The 15,324-nt window shown below is 40.9% G+C and overlaps 1 long non-coding RNA gene and 2 pseudogenes across 1 annotated transcript in view; 1 reads left to right on the top strand and 2 right to left on the bottom strand.

The window, feature by feature from the left end:
• Positions 1-15,324, bottom strand: part of LOC135058205 (uncharacterized) — a 153,010-nt gene that overhangs the window by 74,956 nt on the left and 62,730 nt on the right. The window lies entirely within an intron of this gene.
• On the bottom strand, positions 10,519-10,637 carry LOC134896787 (5S ribosomal RNA; annotated as a pseudogene).
• LOC134896785 (5S ribosomal RNA) lies at positions 12,254-12,372 on the top strand (annotated as a pseudogene).

Here is a 15,324-nt window from a genome sequence, read left to right as displayed (position 1 = left end):
ATGTGAGATGAAAGGGCGGGCTCCATCCACAGGGCCCATATAAAATCTGTCAGGGCTTGGCTCAGAGCTCATCTACCGGGTGAAACAGGCAGAAAACTTGTTGTGACATACTGTGATTTACTGACTGTAAATAATGTGCATATGCCTATGTTTGTGATAAGGGCATTAGGTCCTACCACTCTGATAGAGGGAATTTATTATGTTCAGTTAGTGACGAGATGGGATAGGATTTATTTTTATGGCTTGATTTATACCTCACAATAAAACCAGCCACGGTTAGATTGCACAAAAACCCTGGACTGATGTACTATTTTCCTAGCTGCTGTGTGTTTGGAGGTGCCCATCTACCCCAGGAGAGGGCATCCCTAACCTGATCTCATTACTCATTACAATATATAAATATATATATATATATATATAGAGAGAGAGAGAGAGAGAGAGAGAGAGGGGGGGGAGGGGGAGAGAGAGAGAGAAGTATTAATGTTAAATAGTAATTTAGTTACTTTAGGAACTTACATTAGTATACATCTCTTGGATAAGAAAAAGGCATCCATTTCAAATCTTTACAAACATGCATTGCAGATTATTATTTTGAACTCATCATTTGCCAGTTTACTAGCTATTGCTCTCAGCATTGCTGTGGGTTTCTTTGTTTGTTTGTTTGATTGTTTGTTTTGCTGGTTTCTTTCCTCTCTCTTCCCTCAACTCCCCATCTCTCTCCCATCTCTCTCTCCTCATGTCCTCCTCCCTCCTCTTCTTCCTACCTTACTTCATTCACTCCCCCCTCTTACTCCTATCTTTCTCCCCCTTTCCCCCAATCTCTCTCAAAGTATCTCCTCTTCATCCTATCCCTTTTCAATCTCTCTCTCCCTCTCTCTCTCTCTCTCTCTCTCTCTCTCTCTCTCTCTCTCTCTCTCTTTCTCCCTTCTTGATAATCTGGGAAGAACATGATTTATAGTTGATAACTAGACATAAAACATTACTTTAGCAGGGACATTATAATGAACTCAGCTAATACAGAATAGAGGTTGAACCGGATGGGGATTTTGCCTCTTTTCAACCTCATTAACTATGTTACTATGTTATGTCTCTCTCTCTTCATTTTTCCATTTCTCTTTCTCACCCTCTCTTCCTCCCATCTCTTTCTCTTTCTCTTTCTCACCCTCTCTTCCTCCCATCCATCTCACTCATAATGCAGCTCAGTTTGGTACCTTCTCATGTAGAGGGATGATAGGAGGTGCCCAGTTCAAGACCTTCTCCCTTTCTAGACGGATGGCGGTATTCAATTTGTTGTGGGACAACAGAAGATGTGTCCATCAGGCAGCCAGTGAGAGCTGTAAGGAGGGTGGGGCCTCACTCCAGCTTTCACTGTGCAACTGCTAGACTGACATTTTATTTGGTTATATTATAAAATACATGTAAAGCATTGACTGAATAGAACATTACCTAATCAATCTAATTGATGTACAGCAACAATTATAACAAAAATGTTGCAGCTCGTACTTTATCTCTCTTAATGTTATCACTCTCCAAGACTTAGTACATTTCCCACTACGTGTACATGCTACAATAGGGTATTTATTCCTGGATAATTTATTTAACATTGCATGTCCAATTTTATGATTCTGAAAGAATTTAAAGGTTTCCATATGCCCACAAGCGCCCACCACACTCACACAATAACACACCCATCTCTCCTAGCAAGGGGCTCAAAAAATTACCAACACAAAAGCAGTATTATATAATATGATTTTACTACAGCTGTGGCCACGACCTGTGATATAATGGATGGAATGGAGCTGCTGAGCATGCCCAATGGCTGCAGCTTTTCCTAGCAAATCTGCTGAGTGTGTGGATCTGAGCGCTCAATCAGCACTCCAAACCAGAGCGCAACTGGCAGAGCAAAAAGAGACAGGTTTCTTATCATCAGGTTGGAGAATGTGCTCTTAGAGAGCACAGTTGTCTCCTGCTGGTTATATTATGTATGCATTCCTCCCAACTGTCCCGATTTTCATGGGACAGTCCCTTTTTTTGGGACTGTCCCGCTGTCCCACCTGCAGTCAGCAGTGTCCCGCGGTGGTGGTGGGGGGGGGGCAGTTGGGAGGCTCCTGCACTCGCTGTCTCTGCTTAGCAGAGCAGCGGTGAATAGACGCTGTGCGCATGCGCACAGCGTCTATTCAGCGGAATCAGGAGGAGAGTGGGCATGCCAGCAGCTCATAGAGCGCTGGGCATGCCCCCTCAGTGATGAAAACGGGGGCGTGGTTCATGAAGCCATGCCACCTTTTCATAGGCGACGCCCCCTCTTTAGCTACCCCAGACTACCCGACTTGCTCCAATGCCCTGAAAAGCATGGGTCTTGGATTGTGGAATGACCCCACATCCTGGAAAAAAAGATGTTCAGCTACTGCCTACTGCCACATCTAATGGTTTACATACCTCTAATGTATTACATACGCTGCACTATGTATGGCTGATCATACTGCCACATATAACATCTTACTGTGATCTCTGGTTCTGTATATGTCTGATGTATTACATAAGCTGCAAACACTACACAGTTCTAATTGTGCCCTCATCATAGTCTGGCAACACATGTTCTAAACTGAAGCATTTGGCAACCCCTCTCTCCGGAATCCGGTATACACCACCAGTGGCGGCTCCTACCTTTTTTAGGTAGGGTGCTGCCGTGTGTCCTGGGTCCTGGCGCCTGCACAATAGAGCTGATAGGCGCCAGGACTCAACACATGCACACATGCAGTGTCTTCAGTGCACATGCGCAAACCCCAGCTTCTATGGACTGCATCAGCTGCAGTCCTTAGAAGTCGGCTAGGCAGGGAGTGGCTTCCTACAGGAAGCCAGCTCTCTGCCAATCGAATCCCAGTTTGGTAGTCCCTGAGGGAGGAAACACCTCCCAATGGGACTGCCTGTCAAGCTGGTGACTGGCAGGCATGACTTCCAATAGGAAGTCACTGCCAGTCACAGAAAAGCCAGTGCAGTCTCACGGACTGCATCTGGCTCACTGAGCTGGGTGGCTTTTACCTGGGGGGGGGGGGGGCTGCAGTCCTGCAGCCCATAGGTAGAATCCGCCACTGTATGCTAATGAATACAACAGGTATTTATAGGTAGCATAATTGGTACATCATGCGATGGGCATTAGTTTATGTTCTTGGTCTTAGCACACATTGGTCCATCTGAGTTCCAACCTAGTAACAAATATCTGTATATACAGTATATATATATATATATATATAAACCATGGTTGTGGCAGCACTCCTCAATCACAATGATTACTTGCCTGGTGCCCTCCTAGGTACCTCAATAGCTGTAAGGTCCAAAATAGCAGACAGACGGGCGGCACTCAGAAATAATGACATGCAACAAGCAGGATAAAGCAACGTTTCGAAGTGTATTACTTCTTCATCAAGATAACAAAGACAGTACAAAACATACCTTATATAAGCTCACCAGAGCGTGTCAAACAGCTCCGGTGCGGGACGCGAGTGCAGACGCCCACAGATGATGTCATCACCGCTCGACGCGTAGCTGGGGCAACTGAAAGCAAAAGACTCCACAGTTTAAGGCAAGATCAGTGGAACACCGATCCGTGAACAAAAAATACAAACATAGTGCAATAATACATATACAATTAAAAACATACTAAAGCTATTGGAAACATAGAGACTGCTGTCGAGCATTACTGATAGATTACAGGGGAAGAGAATAATAATTGCAAACAAGAACAAAAACACAACAAAGTATAGATGGTAAACTGATGTTACAACTGAGAAACACCTACAGGAAACAATGTAATCCCAGGGATTCATTGAGGCCACGGGGCACAAGAGTTTGTAACTCATGAATCCACCTGGATTCTTTTTGTAGCAATCTACGGGATCTGTCACCTCCGCGAGACCTCAGTGGTTCATGATCAATGATCATGTATTTTAGACAGGCAACACTGTGTTTTGCCTGAAAAAAGTGACGAGCAACTGGTTGGTCACTATGGCCAGTTGTAACTGCATTCCTAATGGCTAATCTATGATTGGCAATCCTCTCGCGTAATGTACGGTCGGTTTTGCCAACATAGTTGTAACCACATGGACATGTAATCATGTAGATGATAAGTTTGGTAGTACCCTGTGCTGAATGTAATATTTCCTGCCACTGAAAGGATTGCAAAGTAATTTACCAGTAGTAAAGGCTCTACAGGTCGTACAATTAAGACACCTGAAGCACCCTTTTTGAAGTGTCAAGAAAGTGTTTTGTTCACTTTGAACGCTGTCTAGGCCAGTAATGTCAGTCTTGACTACCCAGTCCCTGATGTTCCTACCTCTAGTGTATGACGACATTATAGAAGTTTCCTGTAGTTGTAGGCTGGTGTCAGTACTGACAATGGGCCAAAGTTTCTTTGCAGTATGTGAAATATTGTTACTCAAGGTATTAAAATGATTAATCCAAGGTAATTTTTTGTTTTTTGTCAAAGAATGTCTTGGGTACAGAAGTGTCTCCCTAGTACAACACAAAGCCTTAGATTTTGCCTGTTGGAGAGATTTATATTCATAGCCCCTTTGAACAAATTTATCAATCATCCGATCGATCTGGGCACTAGCAGTGTCAGAATTACTGCAAATCCGTACTGCCCTAAGGAACTGCGAGTACGGTAGGCCAAATTTAAGTGGTTTGGGGTGACAGCTATCTGAGTGAAGAATAGTGTTTCTGTCCGTTGGCTTTTGATACAATTCAGTCACTAAATGTCCCTCAACTAGACGGACCAGAACATCTAAATAACAAACACTGTCAAAACTGATGTTATATGTGAATTGTACGGGGTGACCAGAGGAATTATGTGCCTCAATGTTCTCAATGAAAGACTCTTGGGTATTGTTTCAAATAATAAATAAATCATCTATGTATCTCGAAAAAAACAGAATAGATTCCGAAAACTGAGGATTGTCAAAGAAAATCTCTTGTTCAGCCAAGAACATGTAGGAATTGGCGTACGATGGGGCCACAGGGGACCCCATCACACACCCAGATGTCTGCAAATAAAATTTCCCATTAAACATAAAATAGTTAAATGTAAGTACCATCTGTAATTAATCAAGAAAAAAGTCTACATCTGGACCCTGATATAAGGGATTGTTAGTAATCAATTTCCTTACTGCATTCAAACCCTCACTGTTAGGAATCACCGTATATAGGCTTGAGATATCAATGCTGCACAAAGAGCAGCCTGGCGGTATATCACCCAACATTTTAAGCTTGTTAAGAAAAGAGGTAGTTTCTAACAAATACCTATCATTAACAGTGATACATGGCTGCAGCATAGCATCAAGAAAAGTAGAAACTCTCTGAAACAATCCATCACGGGCTGAGATTATTGGACACCCGGGTGGATGCACCAGTGATTTATGCACCTTAGGCAAGGCATAAAGCACCGGTACAATTGGTGACTCAATAGTTAACGCTTTCATAAGGGTCTCAGAAATCACACCAGTTTGCAAAGCCAACAACAATTTATTATGCAATAACTTGGAGAATTCACGAGTGGGGGTCTCCCGCTAGAGGTCTATATACACTAATATCACTTAATTGTCGTTCCAACTTGGCTTTATAATCAGAGACATTCTGAATCACGATACCCCCACCCTTATCGGCGGGGCGTATCGTGATATCAGTATAGCTAGACAGATCCCTAAGAGCTTGAAATTCATCTCTACTCAAATTGTTTCTAGCCACACTGGGCACACCAGCCACCACCTGTTTGGAAACAGAATCACTTAACATTCTACCATAAGTCTTAATGGAAGAGTTATATGAAATCGGATCAAAGTGGCTGCGTCTCTGTAATCGAGCCAGCTGGGGAGGTAAGGATTCCACAGATGTATTATTGGTGATCTTTTTAGTCCCATTGAAGTGTTCATGTAATTTGAGCTGACGGTTCAGCTTGTATTTTTCAATTTCCCATTGATGAGATGAGAACTGTACTGTCGGCACAAATGACAAGCCTCTATTCAAAACACGCACCTCAGTGGGGGTCAAGACATGATTCGAAAGATTAAATATGATTTCCTCCTGGCCAGAGGGGGTCTGCCAACTCGCCCTCGGCCTCGCTCTTTTACACTGGCCACCTCGCCGCGTCCACCTCCTTTGCCGCCGGCTAGGAACACCAACAGTGACTCTGATACTAGATCTGACAATCAGGCCTCAGGTTCCTATTCCCCTTTAGGGGCACGCACCCGCTGGGTTGCCGGCGGCAAAGGAGGTGGACGCGACGAGGTGGCCAGTGTAAAAGAGCGAGGGCGAGTTGGCAGACCCCCTCTGGCCAGGAGGAAATCATTTTTAATCTTTCGAATCATGTCTTGACCCCCCACTGAGGTGCGTGTTTTGAATAGAGGCTTGTCATTTGTGCTGACAGTACAGTTCTCATCTCATCAATGGGAAATTGAAAAATACAAGCTGAACCGTCAGCTCAAATTACATGAACACTTCAATGGGACTAAAAAGATCACCAATAATACATCTGTGGAATCCTTACCTCCCCAGCTGGCTCGATTACAGAGACGCAGCCACTTTGATCCGATTTCATATAACTCTTCCATTAAGACTTATGGTAGAATGTTAAGTGATTCTGTTTCCAAACAGGTGGTGGCTGGTGTGCCCAGTGTGGCTAGAAACAATTTGAGTAGATATGAATTTCAAGCTCTTAGGGATCTGTCTAGCTATACTGATATCACGATACGCCCCGCCGATAAGGGTGGGGGTATCGTGATTCAGAATGTCTCTGATTATAAAGCAGAGTTGGAACGACAATTAAGTGATATTAGTGTATATAGACCTCTAGCGGGAGACCCCACTCGTGAATTCTCCAAGTTATTGCATAATAAATTGTTGTCGGCTTTGCAAACTAGTGTGATTTCTGAGACCCTTATGAAAGCGTTAACTATTGAGTCACCAATTGTACCGGTGCTTTATGCCTTGCCTAAGGTGCATAAATCACTGGTGCATCCACCCGGGCGGCCAATAATCTCAGCCCGTAATGGATTGTTTCAGAGAGTTTCTACTTTTCTTGATGCTATGCTGCAGCCATGTATCACTGTTAATGATAGGTATTTGTTAGATACTACCTCTTTTCTTAACAAGCTTAAAATGTTGGGTGATATACCGCCAGGCTGCTCTTTGTGCAGCATTGATATCTCAAGCCTATATACGGTGATTCCTAACAGTGAGGGTTTGAATGCAGTAAGGAAATTGATTACTAACAATCTCTTATATCAGGGTCCAGATGTAGACTTTTTTCTTGATTTATTACAGATGGTACTTACATTTAACTATTGTATGTTTAATGGGAAATTTTATTTGCAGACATCTGGGTGTGCGATGGGGTCCCCTGTGGCCCCATCGTACGCCAATTCCTACATGTTCTTGGCTGAACAAGAGATTTTCTTTGACAATCCTCAGTTTTCGGAATCTATTGTGTTTTTTTCGAGATACATAGATGATTTATTTATTATTTGGAACAATACCCAAGAGTCTTTCATTGAGAACATTGAGGCACATAATTCCTCTGGTCACCCCGTACAATTCACATATAACATCAGTTTTGACAGTGTTTGTTATTTAGATGTTCTGGTCCGTCTAGTTGAGGGAAATTTAGTGACTGAATTGTATCAAAAGCCGACGGACAGAAACACTATTCTTCACTCAGATAGCTGTCACCCCAAACCACTTAAATTTGGCCTACCGTACTCGCAGTTCCTTAGGGCAGTACGGATTTGCAGTAATTCTGACACTGCTATTGCCCAGATCGATCGGATGATTGATAAATTTGTTCAAAGGGGCTATGAATATAAATCTCTCCAACAGGCAAAATCTAAGGCTTTATGTTGTACTAGGGAGACACTTCTGTCCCCAAGACATTCTTTGACAAAAAACAAGAAATTACCTTGGATTAATCATTTTAATACCTTGAGTAACAATATTTCACATACTGCAAAGAAACTTTGGCCCATTGTCAGTACTGACACCAGCCTACAACTACAGGAAACTTCCATAATGTCGTCATACACTAGAGGTAGGAACATCAGGGACTGGGTGGTCAAGACTGACATTACTGGCCTAGACAGCGTTCAAAGTGAACAAAACACTTTCTTGACACTTCAAAAAGGGTGCTTCAGGTGTCTTAATTGTACGACCTGTAGAGCCTTTACTACTGGTAAATTTTTTTGCAATCCTTTCAGTGGCAGGAAATATTACATTCAGCACAGGGTACTACCAAACTTATCATCTACATGATTACATGTCCATGTGGTTACAACTATGTTGGCAAAACCGACCGTACATTACGCGAGAGGATTGCCAATCATAGATTAGCCATTAGGAATGCAGTTACAACTGGCCATAGTGACCAACCAGTTGCTCGTCACTTTTTTCAGGCAAAACACAGTGTTGCCTGTCTAAAATACATGATCATTGATCATGAACCACTGAGGTCTCGCGGAGGTGACAGATCCCGTAGATTGCTACAAAAAGAATCCAGGTGGATTCATGAGTTACAAACTCTTGTGCCCCGTGCCCTCAATGAATCCCTGGGATTACATTGTTTCCTGTAGGTGTTTCTCAGTTGTAACATCAGTTTACCATCTACACCTTGTTGTGTTTTTGTTCTTGTTTGCAATTATTATTCTCTTCCCCTGTAATCTATCAGTAATGCTCGACAGCAGTCTCTATGTTTCCAATAGCTTTAGTATGTTTTTAATTGTATATGTATTATTGCACTATGTTTGTATTTTTTGTTCACGGATCGGTGTTCCACTGATCTTGCCTTAAACTGTGGAGTCTTTTGCTTACAGTTGCCCCGGCTACGCGTCGAGCGGTGATGACGTCATATGTGGGCATCTGCACTCGCGTCCCGCGCCGGAGCTGTTTGACACGCTGTGGTGAGCTTATATAAGGTATGTTTTATACTGTCTTTGTTATCTTGATGAAGAAGTAATACACTTCGAAACGTTGCTTTATCCTGCTTGTTGCATGTCATTATTTCTGAGTGCCGCCCGTCTGTCTGCTGTATATATATATATATATATGGAGAGCAAAGATTAATATTGCGCCACTTGTGATGTACACAGATATGTTAAAAGACTAAATTTTTGGCAATCTTGGACACTCCCCTCTATATCTAATGGGGCGTCAAGCTGATTCCTTCAAATAAATGCAGGGGGGGTGATTCCCTGGATAAGATTCGTTGAAAGCGGGGGAGATGAAGGATATATAGCGACCCAGGTGTCAATAATAAATATATAGTTGCCAAATATAAATAAAATAGGGATTTATTCACATGAAAATTAAAATATTACAGGATAAATAAAAAATAATAATTAAAGGAACAACATTCTAAAAAATGGGACAATAATAAAACACAATATGAACTAAAAGCATTTAAATGAATTTTAAACTACAATAAAAGTAAATAAGAGCAAGTATAAGAATTTCTTTCTTATCTTAGTTTGAGGTAGGTATATGTTCCCAACGCGTTTCGTCTATTGAGACTTCTTCAAAGGGTGAGGGTACAATGAACCTGTGAGTCTATTTATAGCTGTTATAGCATGGTGGGAGGGTCATATCTTAACAGGGAGTCATGTGATACAATTAAGTACATACTGCAGCTGGTATATTTATAAAAGCAGTCTAAACAATAGCAGTCAATTTAGAAACCACAGTAGGTAAAAAACGATTAAGTCTGAGCGGTTTTTTAGTAGTAAAAAGATGAGAAATGTCCGTTTTTAGTGTAATTGCGGCACTTCCGCCACACTTCCGGTGACGGAGGCCGCGATACGTCACTTCCGCCCCACTTCCGCTGTCGTCTGCGCATGCGCCCGCGGCGCTGCGATGTCATTCTTTTGGTCCAAACAGCAGTTTTGTCTGTTTAAAGATTGAGGAGTCTTTTTAGTGTGTCTTCTCCCGGCGGCCATATTTGATGGGATTCCAGCTATTCTTTATAGGTGTTTGTGGCCATTTTCTAGTAGATTGTCTGGCCCAGCACCCGTCAGGTAGCCATGGGGATCGTTTCATATGGAAAAAACGGATAGATAGTATCAGAAAAATGTCCAAATCATAGATTATATCTTCCACAGTATAATTAGTCATATTATAAGACTGGTGCAAGTGATTATATGGCAGTATTTAATAAAGTGCTTGTGCATTAGGTGTGCTGTATTTACAGGGATATCTCTAAATAAATGTGCATATTATATAGCAGTATTTAATAAAGTGCTTGTGCATTAGGTCTACTGTATTTACAGGGATGGCTCTAAAACATTGTGCATAAGAGTTAAAGAGACAGTGTTATTAATGTGTACAGCAATATTAATATAATAAATTAATAAATTAAATATGTACTATATATAAATATAATTGATGATAAAAATGGAATTAAATAACTATATATATATATATATATATATATATATATATGTATGTAGAGTGTTTTACCTTTCTCAGGCCTCTATGAGTTACTATTTCGTACAGTACCTGATCTTCCCAGTTGGTCTCCCCTACTGGTACTGATCGGGCCCAGCGCTGCTTGGCTTCCAAGATCAGACGTGTTTGGGCATTTCCAGCGTGGTATGACTGTAACTTCGTTGTGCCTTACGGATTAACACTCCACATTTGATTATTTACCAATATTTTGAGTGATAAACATGGTGAATTATACGTACATATTGGGGACTATTTTTGCGCCGAGTTTTGCCAATCTTTTTATGGGATGTTGGGAAAAAGTTTTTATATATGACCATCAGGATTTTAAGAGCCATCTAATCTTTTATCGAAGATATATTGATGACATCCTGATAATCTGGGATGGTGACATGGATCTTTTTAATCAATTTTTTAAACATATTTGTACCAATGACATGAATCTTGTGTTTACATCCAATGTGAATAAAGAACATATCGAATTTCTGGATTTGATTCTCACAGGGGAAAATGGAAAAATCACCACTAAAAATTACATTAAACATGTGGACACCAACAGCTATCTCCACTACAAAAGTAATCATCTGAGGAGCTGGAAGAATAACATTCCGTTTTCCCAATTTAGTAGAATCAAAAGAAATTGCAGTAATCCAGAGGACTGTCAGACACAATTGGAATTGTATACCAGCAGATTCAAGCAGAAAGAATACCCGGACACAATTATAAAAAAAGCCATCACCAGAACCAACCTGGTTGAGAGACCACAATTGCTGGAATATAAAACTAGAGAAACAAAGAAAGACTCTACGGCTTTTATAACTACTTATAACCGACATGAAAAATCTATCAGAGAGTCTTTCAGGAACCATTGGCGGATACTGCTCATGGACCCCATTCTTAAGGAAATCCTCCCTCCTCACCCAGAAATAGTTTTTAAAAAATCAAGAAACCTGAAGGACATTCTAGCCCCAAGCATGTTGAGGAACGACCAAGACAAAGATCACACCTGGCCTAAATGTAAGGGCTCATACAAATGTGGGCGATGTAATGTATGTCGATATCTACACCCCAACAGGAGAACCTTTATGGACATGGAGAAGAAAAAGGAATACAGGATTAAAGAATATATGAACTGCAATACCCAGTCGGTCATATACCTTCTAGAATGTGCCTGTGGTAAACAGTACATAGGAAAAACTAAGAGACCTCTAAAACTAAGGATACAGGAACACGTGAGGAATATTAAGAATAAAGTGGAAACTCACGTTGTCTCTCAACACTTCATCACAACACACAACTCCAACCCAGAAGCCCTCACCTTCAAAGCCATCGAACTGGTAAAACTGGGGGAGAGAGGAGGAGACCTCGCCAATAAATTGTCACGCAGAGAGATGTTCTGGATATTCCAACTACAAACACTACAACCAAAAGGATTCAATGACAACTATGAAATCGCCCCATTCTTATAAAATACGGTACTATCTTTCATCCATTCATTAATGTGACTAGAACCTTTACATTGAATCCCCACTCCCTCGTGTTTCCCATAGTCATACCCTCCCAAATCTCTCCGTCCCCTCCCCCCCCCCCCAAACCCCCCCCCTCCCCAAGCACACACACCCCCATCCACCGCCCCCAAACAACCACCTCCCCCCGTCACATAACCCCCCCCCCCCTTTCACTCCGACCCCAATATGTACGTATAATTCACCATGTTTATCACTCAAAATATTGGTAAATAATCAAATGTGGAGTGTTAATCCGTAAGGCACAACGAAGTTACAGTCATACCACGCTGGAAATGCCCAAACACGTCTGATCTTGGAAGCCAAGCAGCGCTGGGCCCGATCAGTACCAGTAGGGGAGACCAACTGGGAAGATCAGGTACTGTACGAAATAGTAACTCATAGAGGCCTGAGAAAGGTAAAACACTCTACATACATATATATATATATATATATATATATATAGTTATTTAATTCCATTTTTATCATCAATTATATTTATATATAGTACATATTTAATTTATTAATTTATTATATTAATATTGCTGTACACATTAATAACACTGTCACTTTAACTCTTATGCACAATGTTTTAGAGCCATCCCTGTAAATACAGTAGACCTAATGCACAAGCACTTTATTAAATACTGCTATATAATATGCACATTTATTTAGAGATATCCCTGTAAATACAGCACACCTAATGCACAAGCACTTTATTAAATACTGCCATATAATCACTTGCACCAGTCTTATAATATGACTAATTATACTGTGGAAGATATAATCTATGATTTGGACATTTTTCTGATACTATCTATCCGTTTTTTCCATATGAAACGATCCCCATGGCTACCTGACGGGTGCTGGGCCAGACAATCTACTAGAAAATGGCCACAAACACCTATAAAGAATAGCTGGAATCCCATCAAATATGGCCGCCGGGAGAAGACACACTAAAAAGACTCCTCAATCTTTAAACAGACAAAACTGCTGTTTGGACCAAAAGAACGACATCGCAGCGCCGCGGGCGCATGCGCAGACGACAGCGGAAGTGGGGCGGAAGTGACGTATCGCGGCCTCCGTCACCGGAAGTGTGGCGGAAGTGCCGCAATTACACTAAAAACGGACATTTCTCATCTTTTTACTACTAAAAAACCGCTCAGACTTAATCGTTTTTTACCTACTGTGGTTTCTAAATTGACTGCTATTGTTTAGACTGCTTTTATAAATATACCAGCTGCAGTATGTACTTAATTGTATCACATGACTCCCTGTTAAGATATGACCCTCCCACCATGCTATAACAGCTATAAATAGACTCACAGGTTCATTGTACCCTCACCCTTTGAAGAAGTCTCAATAGACGAAACGCGTTGGGAACATATACCTACCTCAAACTAAGATAAGAAAGAAATTCTTATACTTGCTCTTATTTACTTTTATTGTAGTTTAAAATTCATTTAAGTGCTTTTAGTTCATATTGTGTTTTATTATTGTCCCATTTTTTAGAATGTTGTTCCTTTAATTATTATTTTTTATTTATCCTGTAATATTTTAATTTTCATGTGAATAAATCCCTATTTTATTTATATTTGGCAACTATATATTTATTATTGACACCTGGGTCGCTATATATCCTTCATCTCCCCCGCTTTCAATATATATATATATATATATATATATATATATGAATCTTTGCTAGTTTTCTGTAAATGAACCCATGGGACCATCTCACTGATGACAATTACCACCCTCATGGTGCCCATTTAATAAGGACGAGATTCTATAGAATGCGCATACAGCATGCTCCAGACTCACAAGCTCCAACTATGTGGGCACTAAGACGTAGCTCTCCGAAGTGATTTTTTTATCTGAAGCTGGGATTGATAGCATATTCCATCTCCAGTCCCACAAAGCACAGGCTGCGCAATCTTCGTGCCCTGCAATAACAGAAGGCAAACCTGTACCATACTGTGGTGGGATGGAGCTTCTCTACTGGATAACAGTTTGTAGCACACAGTCCACGATATGAAAATATATTTAATGCAATTAATAATTTAAGGAGTGAGAGCATGTGCTCTTGGAAAGTTCAATGCTTGTCAGAGTGATAGATGCATGCTTCACCACCATTACATCTCATATGAAGAGCAGAGGGATTTTGCAAACTTGCGCTGACCTTGGATTGAAGTATATGGGAAAGCAGATTGCAAATGCAGAGCTGCTTATGGCAGAAAAGTGCATCCGCTCTCAATTTACAGCTCTAGCCCCAATTAAAGAACTGTAAAAACATTAAAATTAATGCAGTCTTAACTCCTAGCTCAGTCTCTACTTTCTTAATTAGTGCCTACTGTAATTATTCAGTTTTTGATATCTCGAAAATTATCACATGGAAATTATTTTAGGCTCCGTAACAATAGCAACAAACCTCTCTCTGAAACTCGATTAACATATGGAAGTAATTAACACTTAATTACAATGAAAATACTATTACTGCTGATGCTTAATGCTTGCCCTCAAATCGCACGAAAATCGAGAACAGCGTGAAATGTTGGAGTCTATAGTTCAACTACAATATTATTGCAAATGTGAAATAATAACAGACTTTAGATCCTTAACATCAGGGGAACTGTGAAGTAGGAGCTGATAGCACACTTAAATTGATTTGATTAAAGTCTTCACAGCCAGATGGTCCCTTTAAACGTACAGTAAAAAATGAAACGCAAATGATTGATGGCTCGTTACGGAAGTGTGCCGGGACAAAGTAGAGGCCTGACAGCAAGTTAGGAAATAGAGGCTGGAGGAATTTTTTTTTTCTGAAACATTCACATAAATTCATTTTCAGGTGTCAGAGAGCCAGACAAACCTTCAGTGCTTCTAAGATGTAAATTTTGTGTCTCCCAACGATCGCCAGAGCTCTTCGCTTTCATTCTCTTCATTGTTGGTTTACAGTTTGATCCATCGTTCTAATTGATTCTACAGACCTCCTACTGGTTGAAAGGAGAATCTGAAAACAAAATCCATGAAAATGTTTTTCTCTCTTTTACCTCGGCTCTCTTAGGCTTTATTTGAAGTATCTTGGAAACCTTTATGGTAACACGCTCTTTGGGATGTGTAAAATTGATGCTTGTGCCCTAGGATAATCTTCCAGCACATGAATAATGTGGGAGAAGGGGTAGCGTGCCTGGATTGAGAATGTATTACTTCCACTGGGTCAGCTATATTATGTTCCATTGCAGTTTGGTTCTGTAATCAAGCAAATAACAGCTTTAGTTTTTAGTGATGAACTGGCAAAGGGGAAATATAGGGGGGTGATCAGATGTGGACGGATCGATCATCGCTG

Source organism: Pseudophryne corroboree, chromosome 3 (assembly GCF_028390025.1).
Source record: "Pseudophryne corroboree isolate aPseCor3 chromosome 3, aPseCor3.hap2, whole genome shotgun sequence".
NCBI classification, from domain to species: domain Eukaryota; kingdom Metazoa; phylum Chordata; class Amphibia; order Anura; family Myobatrachidae; genus Pseudophryne; species Pseudophryne corroboree.
This window is presented reverse-complemented; position numbering and strand designations above follow the sequence as displayed.